The sequence below is a fragment of the Urocitellus parryii genome, chromosome 7, assembly GCF_045843805.1.
Source record: "Urocitellus parryii isolate mUroPar1 chromosome 7, mUroPar1.hap1, whole genome shotgun sequence".
NCBI lineage: Eukaryota > Metazoa > Chordata > Mammalia > Rodentia > Sciuridae > Urocitellus > Urocitellus parryii.
In genome coordinates this window covers 47,477,603-47,490,101 of record NC_135537.1, presented here as the reverse complement: position 1 = coordinate 47,490,101, position 12,499 = coordinate 47,477,603, and the positions used below count along the sequence as shown (strand labels likewise).

The following is a 12,499-nucleotide window of genomic DNA, read 5'->3' as shown; positions in this document are numbered from 1 at the left end:
AGAGTAAGGAGAATCGATAATGCCTTTTTATGACCTAATTTGAGAAGTGATAGTTCAGTCTCATTGTATCTATTAGAACCAAGTCACTAACTATATTGCACACTCACTTGGAAAAGAATCAGATTCTGGTTTGTGAAAGAAGGAGGATCAACAAAGTTGTGGACATATTTTAATATTACTACAGTTAGAGAAAGTTTTTTTTGTTTTTTTGTTTTATTTGGTGGTACTCTGGGAATTGAACCCTGGGATCCTTTTTATTGTATTTTTGAGACAGCTTCTTGCTAAATTGCTCAGGCTGACCTCAAATTTGTAATCCTCTATCCTCACCCTCTGGAGTCACAGGGATTATACACAAGTGTTACCACCCCTGGCTAGAGAAAGATTCTTTGACAAATAGACTGGGAAATACTATGAGCTATTTAGAGAAAATAAAAGAATATCACTCTAAAATAAATCTTCAAAGATTAAATTACTTAATGAAAAAAAAAAGAATTGTCTAACACATAGAAAAAAATAAGAGCAGAAAAATTACATGACCTAACGATGAGAAAAAAATGTATGAGGTAAAAAGAAAACAAAAATGGAAAAGACAAATAGTTTAATGAAGGATCAATATCTACACGATAGAAAGTGCCCTCTTGTGAATTACGCATCCCAGCAAGAAAGTGGACTATGGACCAATGATAAGATAGCATATTTACCAAAGTTACTCATTGTGACTTGGGCACTGTGAAGAAGCACATTTATTGTCTTGTAGTGCTGTGGGAAAATTTATAATAACAATTATGGCAACAGGAATTCATTGATTATGTGTCATACTTATGTGCTAGATAGCTATAAGTTTTCTTGTAGCAAGTTATTTCCTTTTTATTACAATATCATGTGGCAGCACTATACTAATTTCCTAGCTGAAGTACAATCAGATTAAGTAATTTGGCCAAATCTCATGGTTTGTAGGTGGCAACAGGGCCAGCTAATCCATTAGGCATAATAGGCACAGTGCTTCAGGCTCATAACACAGTTAGAGCCCACAAAAATGCTTTAATTTCTATTTAGATCAGAAGGAAAAACATAAATGTTTAGGTAAAAGAAAAAATTGGGGGAGGGTACAATATGGGTTAATGGCATATGCTAGGCAACACTCTACCTCTGTGCTATAACCCCAGCCCTTTTTACTTTCTTATTTTGAGACAGGGTCTCAAAAAATTGCCCAGGCTGCCCTTGAACTTGCCATCCTCCTTTCCTCAGCCTCCTGAGTAGCTGGGATTATAGGTGTGTACCACCACACCTGGCTTAAAGAAAGTATTTTAATGTATAATGTCCATACATTTGTCTCTATACCAATGCAGTATGAAAACATAGTTTGTAATTTTGTTTTATGGAGGAAGAAGCCCACAAAAATAAAAGTGTCTAGTATCTTGAAAGTCAGAAGGTGGCCTGCAATGGCAGAGCTGTGTTTCAATCCCCGTGTTCTTCCTGGAAAGCAACTTGCCAACATGTTTCAAAAGGATTAAACTTGTTCACACCCTTTGATGACTTTTAAGAATTTAACTTAAGATAGTACATAAGGACATGGACAGTGATTTTTAAAAACATATGTACAACTGTATCCATTGGAAACCCAAGAAATGTTTAGTAATAAAAGTAAATATTTGGGGCAGGGGTTGTAACTAAGTGGTAGAGTACTTGCCTAGCATTTGAAAGGCACTGGGTTAGATCCTCAGCATCACATAAAAATAAATAAATAAGCTGGGCTTGGTGGTGCACTTCTGCAATCCCAGCAGCTAGGGAGGCTGAGACAAGAGGATTAGGAGTTCAAAGCCAGCCTCAGCAATGGTGAGGCACTAAGCAACTCAGTGAGACCCTGTCGCTAAATAAAATACAAAATAGGGCTAGGGATGTGGCTCAGTAGTTGAATGCCCCTGGGTTCAATTCCCAGTACCAATAAATAAATAAATATTAAAATAAATAAATAAAATAAAGGTATTGTGTCCATCTACAACTAAAAATATCTTTAAAATGTAAACATTCAATACTGGGTGTCAATTCAGGGGATGAGAAGAACATTAGGAGCTTCTGTACAGGGCTGAGGGGACACTGAGCAATTGGGGGAGATGAAAGTGAGACAGAGCAGGAAGCAGGAGGCTTTGTACAAGTTCTGGAGAAGGAGGACAGACGCTGCTGGGGATAGGCATAGTGTTTCTGGGGGGGTGTATATAAGCAGTTGCTGCATTTATTGAAAGGGACCTGACAGCAAAAATATGGGAAAAAAGAGGAAACAATATGTATTTAAGCACAGAGATGAGTTAACCCATTCAGGCAACTATGAAGAGTTCTCATTACAGAAGAAACTAAGGATGAAAGGGGCCTTGAATCTGGTTAGTCTTTGTCATAAAAGCTCTAAAGAGCCAATGAATGATGTTAAGCAGTAGAGTGATATTATCAGTTGTATATCTTAAATTGATCTTCATGCATCATGAGACGATGCGCCTGATTCAAGTGTGAAGTCAAAGGGCAGGGATTAAGGCACTAGAGTGGAAGGGAATGTACATTGTTCAGTCAAGAGATATTTGTTGAGTGTCACTGCTATTTTTGTTACACACTTCTTTCAAAAAGTTTAATGACAATGGAAAAAGATAACTAGAAAGATGCTTGAAAGTCAAGAGAAAACTTAGGATAGAAAAATCTTAAAACATGATTATGCTGTTGTAGCCAGGAGAGACAATAAAGTTTTCGAGACAGGCTAAGAAGGGGGTCCCAGGAAGGAGCAGTCAGTGGAGGAGTTTCCTTTGGAGAGGAGCAGAAACTCTAAACTCCGAGAGGGCGAACTAGTAAGCTTGGAGGTTGGTTGCAGGTAGTTTGTAGGGGTTGGGTAAGTGGTTTGGGCAAAAATTGTAGAAACCGACTTTGATTATTTATCTTAAGACCATGTCATCTGGAAAGTCTTCTACTTGCAGGGTGGCCTTTCTTCTAAAAGCAACAGATTATCAATAGCATTTTCCTAAACCAGTTAACTCATTTGTATAATGGAGCTAATAGACGCTACCTTACAGGACTGTGGTGTGGATTAATTGCATGGACACATGTATTTGCTTTATTATTGGCCTGATGTGGTAGTGGGTGGTGGGGGAAGTGAGCAATTTGATTACTAATAAAAATGGACTGCAAGTCTTCTGGTAGGACCATCTGCTGAGTCCAATTATTTATTCTTGTAATGGGTTCTAAGTAGAATACTAAGGTAAGTCAAGGAGTATTTACTAGCAGCCTACAAAAATAGGCTGCAAAGTGTTCGAGAAAGAACGCCACTGCCCCAGGACCTTACTTGAGGTCATGCACAGGGTTTGGCGGACCGGAAAGTCAAGTCAGCAGTTAAGTAGTCAGCGTGAATTTAGTGAAGCCTCTTCCTAAATCTCGGCGGCGGCCCCGCCCCTTCCACAGGTTCTGGCCACGCCCCGATCTTCTATTGGCTAGTTCGCCACCTCCACTCGACCGCTCCGAAGACCCGGAGGAGCGGAGTTGTCCAGAGGCAGCTTCGGTGCACCCTCGCTGCGCATGCTCGCGGGGAGCCGGATTCCGGGTCTGGAGTTGGAGGCTTTGGGCGGCTTCGGCGCAGCGCGCTGTGTAGGGGCGGGCGGGGAGGCGCGCGCTTGGTGCGCGTTGCCGGCGTCGCGGGTACGCGGCACGCTCCCGAGGAAGGGAGGTGTGGGGTCGGCTGCGGGTAGCGCGTGGCCGGGGTGGGGGTGGGGGGAGGGTCGGGTGTCCGCAAGCTCGGCGTGCGGGTTCCGAGTGGCTGCAGGCGGCCTGGGCTGCCAGGGCCGACGCCTGGGTGGCTGCCGCCGCGCCTGCTGCGAGATGGCGATCCTGGGCGCGGAAGGGTGAGAGCACCCGCCGGTGGAGGAGGCGCTGCTGCCTTGGCCGCCCGGCCGACAGCTTCGCGCCGGGTAAGGACGCCGGGGCGCGGGGCTGGGGCTGGGGCTGGGGGCGCGGGCGGGGCGGGGGCGGGGGCGCGGGCCGGGAGTCTGCGCTGCGGTGCCAGGAGCCCGGCGCTGGCTGTCCGCTGCAGGACCCTTGGAGGGACTGTCGGGGGTCAGTCCGCTCTGCGGTGGCTGCCTTCTTCAGTCTCGGGGCCGGGAGTTTCTGGGGTGGGGTCACAGGTCTTGCCCCGAGTTGGCCCTGGCACAGGCCTGTCCTGATGATACTGGAGCGGAGCGAAGTGTTTTCGTGACTCTGCAGCCGCAGTTCTCAAGCTTCCTCAGCCTTCAGTTCGCCTTCTTTCTACCTTTCTTCCTTTCCCTAGCACCTTTCTCAAAACTGCCGGTGCCCTGACTTTCACCCCAGTTCCACCATCCCAAACCAAGGACTCCTGCCTTAGAACGTCTTTTTCTGACGTGTTTTAAGCACTTCGCTTCTATACTGGCTCCGTAGCTTCCCCCACCACAACCCCCCACCTCCACCTTTTGTGACCTGGTAGGTTCCAGTGACCTTGCAGATTTTTACTAGTCCTATTTTATCTGGTGGCTTGGGCCCTGTCCTGTGATATTTTTAATTTTTTTTTTAGTTCTGTAGTTTGTGCATTGCTTTTACAACCTTTAAATGATCAGTTTGTGTGTGCAGGAACTGTGCAGTCCTTTCTTTGCTCCATCGATTTGGAGTTGAGGTTTTTATTTTTTTTTTGTTTTTTTTTTTTCCTCCAGAAATTATATGAAGTCTCATTACCAAAGAAGAGGAGTTATCTATTATAATTTTGACATTTTTATTCATTCAGGATAAAATATTTTCCAGGGAGCTTGATTTGTTTTTCCAAGTTTTTATCCTTTAGTGTAGGCGAATGTGCAACAAGAGTTGAGCTTCTGCTTTAAAATGCTGCTTGTAATAGTTATGGAAAAAGATAACATTCAGGCTTATCTTCTGCTTCCCTTTGGTGGCTTTTTTTTTTTTTTAACCAGAAATATCTGGTTTACAGTTGTCTGCAGGTTTGTACATGAGTTCAGACTTATGCATAAATCCACTTCACCTGTCTTACTAAGTATGTGTGTATTGTGCAGAGCAAAATTAGGAAAAAATTAAATTCTTAAATAAAGGCATCCTCTTGGTTTTATGACTTGTTTTCCCCATAAAGTAGCATATTAGCTATGACTGGAAATTAGTATTTTTCATAAATAGTTAATGTTTAAAAAATTAAAAATGTAGTGGCCAAGTTTGGGAACTACTAAAACTGAGATGTATGAAGTATATGGTATGTTTCTTTGGGTCATGGCTTATTAATATTTTAAAATAGTTCTTCCCATAAAATATAGAACTGCTTGTAAGACCTAAGACACCATGATTTTGAAAAGCAATGTGAAGATTTATGTTATTTGGAAGCCTAGCAAGATACAGGAGGTCACAGATCAAGTCTGCTTTAGAAGAGAGACTAATGTTTGCTGTTTACTTAACAATGGCTGAAATTTCTTTTCCTTGCACAAATATTTAGCATCTACTGTATGACTGAGGTGTTTTGGGAAATACAAAAATGAGGATGATTAGTATTGTTTGTCTAAGGAGGTAGGCACCTATGTCCCATTGTTCTTTTAATCTATACTTAAGTTTCATAAACAATACAAAAATCCTCTTAGAATTCAATCCCAGAGTGGGTAGAAGTCAGATCATTTGGCAAAGTGGAAGTAGAGTGGGTTAGTTCATGGAGCATTTGTCTTTTGAGATCTTGGATTTGAAGGATGACTATGACTTTTGACGGGCAGGGAAAGGTGATCCAAGCAGATAAAAGGATCTGAGAGTACAGAGTTTATACATTTAGAAGAGGCAAGTGATTATGTTTGTGTGGGACATAAAGTGTTTGTACTAGGATAAAGGATGATAAAGGTTGAAATAATCATTTGGTCCAGTCAATTGTCTTGTCCCCCTTCTCTGCCCCTCCCCCACCATGGGAATTGAATCCAGGAGTGCTTTGCTACTGAACTACATCCCCACACCTTTTTAAAAGTTTGAGACAGGGTTTCACTAAGTTGTCTAGGATGGCTTAGGACTTGGAATCCTCCTGCCTTGAGTCTCCCAAGTAGTTGGAATCACAGGTGTGCATCATCATGGTAAGCTAAGTGGCTTGTTTTTAATGACATGCTAATGACTTTGGATTTCTTAGGCAGTGAGGATTCCACAGATGATTTTTGAGTTGGGAGAGCAAAACAGTTTTAAAACTTTGTTTTAGGAGGATAAATCTTGTAGTAAAATGTAGTGTGATTTGAGATAGGGCAAGCCTGGGGTACATAGATCTCCCTATTGTTCAGTTCATAGGTCTGAGCTATGAGTCTGAGCTAAGGTGGTAGTAATGCTAGTGGAAAAGAGAAAGGCAGCAGAATAGACAATTTGATGAAGTCAAATAACTTGATTCTGATGCAGGTTTATTGGGAGATTATTGGTGGCATTTTGAGCAAAAATCCATGGAAGCATTTTGTGTTTTACTTTACAACCTTCTGGGGGATTTCTAATCCTTGTTGAAATTAAAGAATTCTGTTGACCTGGAATATTTTCAGATTCACTTATAGATTTTGGATATGATTTTAGGGAAGGCTGTGGATTACATGAATCTCCTGTGTGAAACCTGTGGGCCAGTCTGTTGGGCTGGAGGCAGCTCCCAGAATTACTGAGAATTTTTTAAAAATAGTAGAATCTTCATATTTTTCCATTCACTGATATTAAGAACTCCCACTGTAGGGACATAGGGACATTATTTGCAGCTAGAAACACGTGTGTTGTAGTTTACAGATAATTTTGACTAATATACATTATTTGCTGTTATGTTACAGAACAAAGTAGAACAACAGTTTATATAATTGCACTACATACTGGTCAGCAAGTGGGTAAAGCAAATCAGGAGTTTGTTGACATGATGGTTTTCTTTGTGTTTTAAAGATCATCCAACTCATTTACCATCAGTTGGATATAATTAATGCCTTTAAGTGACCTCAGCAGTTAAGGACTAGATCCAAGGAGATTCCTTCTAGTACTTAATTCTTGGATTTTAGATTTTCATTGGAATATGTGTACCCATTTTGTTTCTTAGTGTTTTGAGAGCTGATGAGTCTTGGGGGTGAGTTGGGTGGATGGAAAGCACATAACAATGTCAGACCAGTCATTTAATTATAATTGCCTTTGTAGCGCTCAGTTTTGGATGTAAGTGATATAAATGAAATAAGAAACTTTCAACAATTTTTTAATCTACTCTATACCTGCATGCCTTAATTAAGAATATTCTTTACCTTACCTTCATTCATTTTATCAATTGAACACCAAAACTTGACAAAATAAACCGTGTTTCTTATTTAGTGAGTTTTCTTAAAAAAAAAAAAATGAAGTTACTCAATCACTAGTGTGTTTAAGACATGGTTTGATTAATGAACAGTTGACCTATCTGCACCTTCAAGATTGTCTCCCTGGTAAGATAGAAACAGAACATGTTATTTGGTTTCTTTTCCAGCTTTAGTAACTTTGATTGCATAATTATTACAAAAACTGGAGTCTTTTTACTGATTGTATAAAACTGTAATCATAATGAACAGTGGAAAATCAATAAATTGCCTGTTATAAACTGTCCAAGGAACTAGTTATTAATACTTGATGGAGGAAAAATGTCTGTTGAAAGCAGATGTATTTTACTTTTTGATGGTATTAAGAAGAGTATCCTTATAACATTTTTCATTATTTCATAATGACTGTAAATGCTGGATTATCTGATTCTTTGTGACAATTGGAAACTAGGTGGGTCAGGAAGTAATCATTGCTTTTTAGATGAATATACAGAGGCTCAAAAGAAGTTTAAAGAACTTCAGAAAAGTTAAATTTGGAGGATATTTGGCTAGTTAGTGGCCAAAATCAGAACTAGAATTAAGCCCATATTTTTGTATGTAGGTCAATATTTTTTTCCCAGTAAATTCCAATTCTTCACCTACAATGGAACTTTACTTGTAGGAAATATGTGAAAAGTTTGAATTGATCTCTTTGGAGTGTTTAATTTTTGTGAAGTGTAGATTTGAACTTGTCTGTTTCCCTTTTTGTTGTGAAGATAGATGGTAACCTAATTGTAGTGGCTGTTTTTAGATAATGTTGAAATTTGTAAGTATTTTATCACAGAATAGTTATAATTTGTTAAGGATAAAGCAGAAGTGGTTTTCTTGTTTGGAATAATACATTGGTGAGATGTAAGTATTAATTTCCTTTTGAAAATTTGTTGATTTCATATATTTACATATATATTTTTCTTTGGTGGTGTTTGGAATTGAACCCAGGACCTTATGCATGGGAAGCAAGCACTCTACCAGCTGAGCTATATCCCTAGACCTGAAAATTTGTTGATTTCAATTCTGCTGTTTTTATAAGATGAAGGGCTGGGGATGTGGCTCAAGCGGTAGCGCGCTCGCCTGGCATGCGTGCGACCCGGGTTCGATCCTCAGCACCACATACCAACAAAGATGTTGTGTCCGCCGAGAACTAAAAAAAATAAATAAATAAATAAATAAATAAATATTTTATAAGATGAAGTCTTTGAAAAATTGTATTTTGGGGGCATATGAATCTGAACCCAATTTTCCAGAATATCTATCATGATATTTTATTATTTTTGCCTTTACATACCAAAATTTACCATTAAAAAAAAAGTTGTGCCATTGAAAGTCCTTAGTTTATACTTCAAATTCATGCTTAAACCTCTTTTTCTTGGACTGGGGTTGTGGGTCAGCAGTAGAACACTTTCCTAGCAAGTGTGAGGCCCTGGGTTTGATTCTCCACACCACATATAAACAAAATAAAGATATGTGTCCACCTACGACTACAAAAATGTATTTAAAAAATATTTATTTGTCTTTCTTTTTTTCATTTGGTGAATGTATTATGTTAAACCATGTGTCAGACACTTTCTAAGTTGTAGTGATCGAGTAGCTTTTGTTGACTTAGTTTTGGTATACTTACTGTGTGCCAGAGTTGGCCTAGGACAACAAATAGGAAACTGAGCTTAAGTATTGTTTCACTTATCTATTGCTTTGTAATAGAAAACCCTAAAATTAAGTGATTTAAAACACTTATTTGTTCACAGTTTGCTCTCTTGGGTTGGGCTCCCTTGGGTGGTTCTGCTGGCTTTATTGATGATCACTCTAATGGCTTCCTTCACCTGACAATTAAGCTGGGGGGTGGATGCACACACCTCTGTCTCTTCATGTAGGCCGGTATTCTCAGCCCTGTCCTCTCCATGTGGCCTTTGCAGCATTGTACCAGCCTTACCTGGTAATTTAGGGTTCACAAGAGTGCAAAATAAAAGCAGCCAGCCTTCTTAAGGCATAGGCTTGGGGCTGTCACAGTATTGCTTCTGTCTCATTCAGTTGGTTAAAGCGAATTATAGGTTTAACCTAGATTCAAGGGGAGGGAACTACACAAGCACATGAATCTATTCAAGGTCTTCAATGTAACAGATTACCACAATTTTTTTTTAAGTCCATCATCAGCTGTCTTACCAAAGATCTCCTGGAAGATTGCTTTGAGAGCCAAGGCTTAGACTGCTTACTACTTTCCCCAAATCTAGGCTTTGAGTCTTGCCTGCCTGAGGGAAAGCTAAGTGTGAAATGCAAATGGCAGCACTTTTGGCTTAATACGAAGCTAGCTAGCCTTGGTCAGAAATGAAGAGGGGCTGGGGATGTATCCCAGTGGTACAGAGACTGCCTAGCATGTGTGAAGCCTTGGATTTGATTCCTAGCACTCCCCAACCCCAAAAGTGGTGAAACTGGGACCTCTATGGTTTGATCTACTATAGTACTATTATGGGGTAGGATTAACTGGTTCTGCCTGAGAGCAGTTGGGTCTAAGAAAGTACCAGCACCCAGGACCCCAGGCTGCTAGAAGCAATAGGGATTTATTCAATTTCATGAGTGAGACCAGACAGCACTTGATGCAGAGAATGGACTACAGGTGGGTAGAAATCCATTACTTAGCCTTTGTGATTAGATATGAAACCTAGGAGGGCAGAGCTTCTTGACCAGTCACTCTGGATTTGACTGTCCTTGAGCATCTTGTGCCTCAGGGATGTATTTTTTGTTTACAATGTCTTAACAAAGGTTAGGATAGCTGGGCATGGTGGTGCATGTCTGAAATTATAGCTACTTGAGAGGCCAATGTAGGAAGATTGTAAATCTGAAGCCAGCTTTGACAACTTAACAGGACTCTGTCTCAAATGATTAAAAAAAAAGGCTGAGCTGTAGCTCAGTCGTAGAGTGCCCCAGGGTCCAATCCCTAGTATCATAAAACAAAACAACAACAAAAAGTTTGGGATAAGCCACTCTTCTCTGGGAAGAAAGAATGCTCTTTCCTTCTGTAGTCTGGAGTGCAGGTCTTCTCTTATGGAAATGTAAGGAATAAGGTAATAATCCTAAAACAGGTAGACACAATGATTGTTATCTGTTTATTTCCTCACTTGATCACTATCTCTATGACATTTTGTCATATTAGTCTCAGTAGTACCTTTTTTGTTGTTCGAGTTAGCTACTAAGTGATGGCATGGTATGCTTGAAATGAAGAAAATAAGTGTTTAGTTTTTTTTACACGATAGTTTCTGAGTGGAATAGTGAATTAATGCATTTCATTTGAAGAATTTCACTTAAAAACAGGCCCCCACAGTCTCCTGCAAATATCTTGCAAATTTCTGAAAATAGTAGAGGAGGAGTTTGGTGATTGAATGTACTGAGAAACATAATTTATAGAACTTAGGAAAGTCTAGTGTGCAAAGAAGGGGACAGATAGAATTACATTAAGGTGTTTCTTGAAGGCTCTCTGCTCTGAATTACTTGAATAGTTAAGCATGCTCCAGCAGTAACAGAAATGTAGGTATGATAACTTTATTTAACTAAGGAAAACCAGTTCTTTTGATAGCTGTTCAGTATACCCATAATTATGATTAAATAGGATGGGTGGAAGTAAACTGTTGAGTCCTGACTTGAATTAGGTTAGTGTGGCTGTGTGTTAGTTCCAACTTGCCAAGATATACCACTCTTTACCAGTGTGGAGTTAGGGTGAAGTGGAGAATTAACTGAACCTGGTGTGTGTAGATTAAGATATTCTTTACCTTAGAAGTAAACAAACCAAACCCCCTACCCCCCAACTCCCCTTAAAAATTTTAAGAATAGATACACTCTTGGCATATGGATTAAGAGCCTTGTTTTAAAGTCAGATCAGACTTCTGGCAGTGTTGCCTGTTTTCTTTTGCAAATATAAAGAACATTTTCATTATTGGATTTTTCTAAGGATTATTTGAAATCTTTATAAAACAGAAAGTGTGATGGCTACAACATCATAAGCCCTTAAATTATATTTATTGCTCTTAATTTGTTATTATTAAGTTGAAAATTCAAACTAGTAGTCATGACATTGTGGGCCATTCATTTCTCATGGGTAGTAGTTGGTATGGGCAGAGCTGCATGTTAACTCTCACCTCTTTAATTTTTAAAAGTAAGTTGCTAAAAGATTAAGGATGAATCTGGGAGAGATACTGACAGAACCCAGTGCATCAGTAGTGCATCAGTAGGTGATGGTTTGGCTATACAATCAGATCAAGAAATTGTTAACACTATCATTAGATAAAATGTGGTGTATACCAGTGTTTGTGAAAATGCAGTCCCTGCTTCACAATCATGCTTGTTAAACATGTAGGTTCTGGAATGTCTTTCAAGGTATATGGTTTGGTCCTTGAGAGGGGAGCCCAGCAGTCTTCATTTTTAATAAATACCTCAGATGATGTTACACACACACACACACACACACACACACACACACACATATAAAATAGCTGCAGATATAAACTGAATCTGAAATTTGGGATCTTAGTGTGCTCTGTGGGACCATTTTTTTCCTAGCTAAAGTATTCCTACTTATAGTTGTAATATAAACACAAAGAGAGCTTAACATCTGAATCTTCCACATGTTTAAAAAAGCTTAAGATGATTGCCAAGGACTTGATACATACAAACTATAGAAACCTGATATAAGGTGATTATAGTGAAGAATGGGCAAGAGAAATGACCTTGGCTTCCTTGTTCAAAAACTTTCCCACACAAGAAGAAATTCTTTTTAATAAAGACAGTTCTTTTCTTTTTAGTTTTTAAAAATATTTTATTTTTTAGTTGTACACAGTTAAAAATTTTTTTAAAGTGGTGCTGAGGATCGAACTCAGGGCCTCCCATGTGCAAGGTGAGCGGTCTACCGCTGAGCCCAACCCCAGCCCCAGTTCTTTTTTTTTTTTTTTTAATGCCTACTGATAGAGTTGTTATATATTATGATTATCACATGGTCTTATTGCTTTTCTCTTAGTTAAGGTAAATCACACAAAAATATTTTTTTTTCTTTTTCTTTTGTGCCAGGGCTCAAACCCAGGAGTATTCAACCAATGAACTACATTCCCAGCACTTTTTATTTTTTAATTTGGAGACAGGATCTCACTAAATTGCTGAGACTGGCCTTGAATTTA

General features: G+C 39.4%; 1 protein-coding gene across 4 annotated transcripts in view; it reads left to right on the top strand.

Annotated features, from left to right (window-relative positions):
- The first annotated feature begins 3,727 nt into the window (after positions 1-3,727).
- The window catches only part of Wwp1 (WW domain containing E3 ubiquitin protein ligase 1), a 104,205-nt gene continuing 95,433 nt past the window's right edge, over positions 3,728-12,499 (top strand). For 3 of the 4 annotated variants that reach the window (XM_026381689.2, XM_026381756.2, XM_026381564.2), the window contains exon 1: positions 3,728-3,941. The gene's annotated coding sequence lies outside the window, so the exon portion shown is untranslated. The remainder of the gene's footprint in view (positions 3,942-12,499) is intronic. The other variant, XM_026381626.2, reaches the window with a different exon arrangement.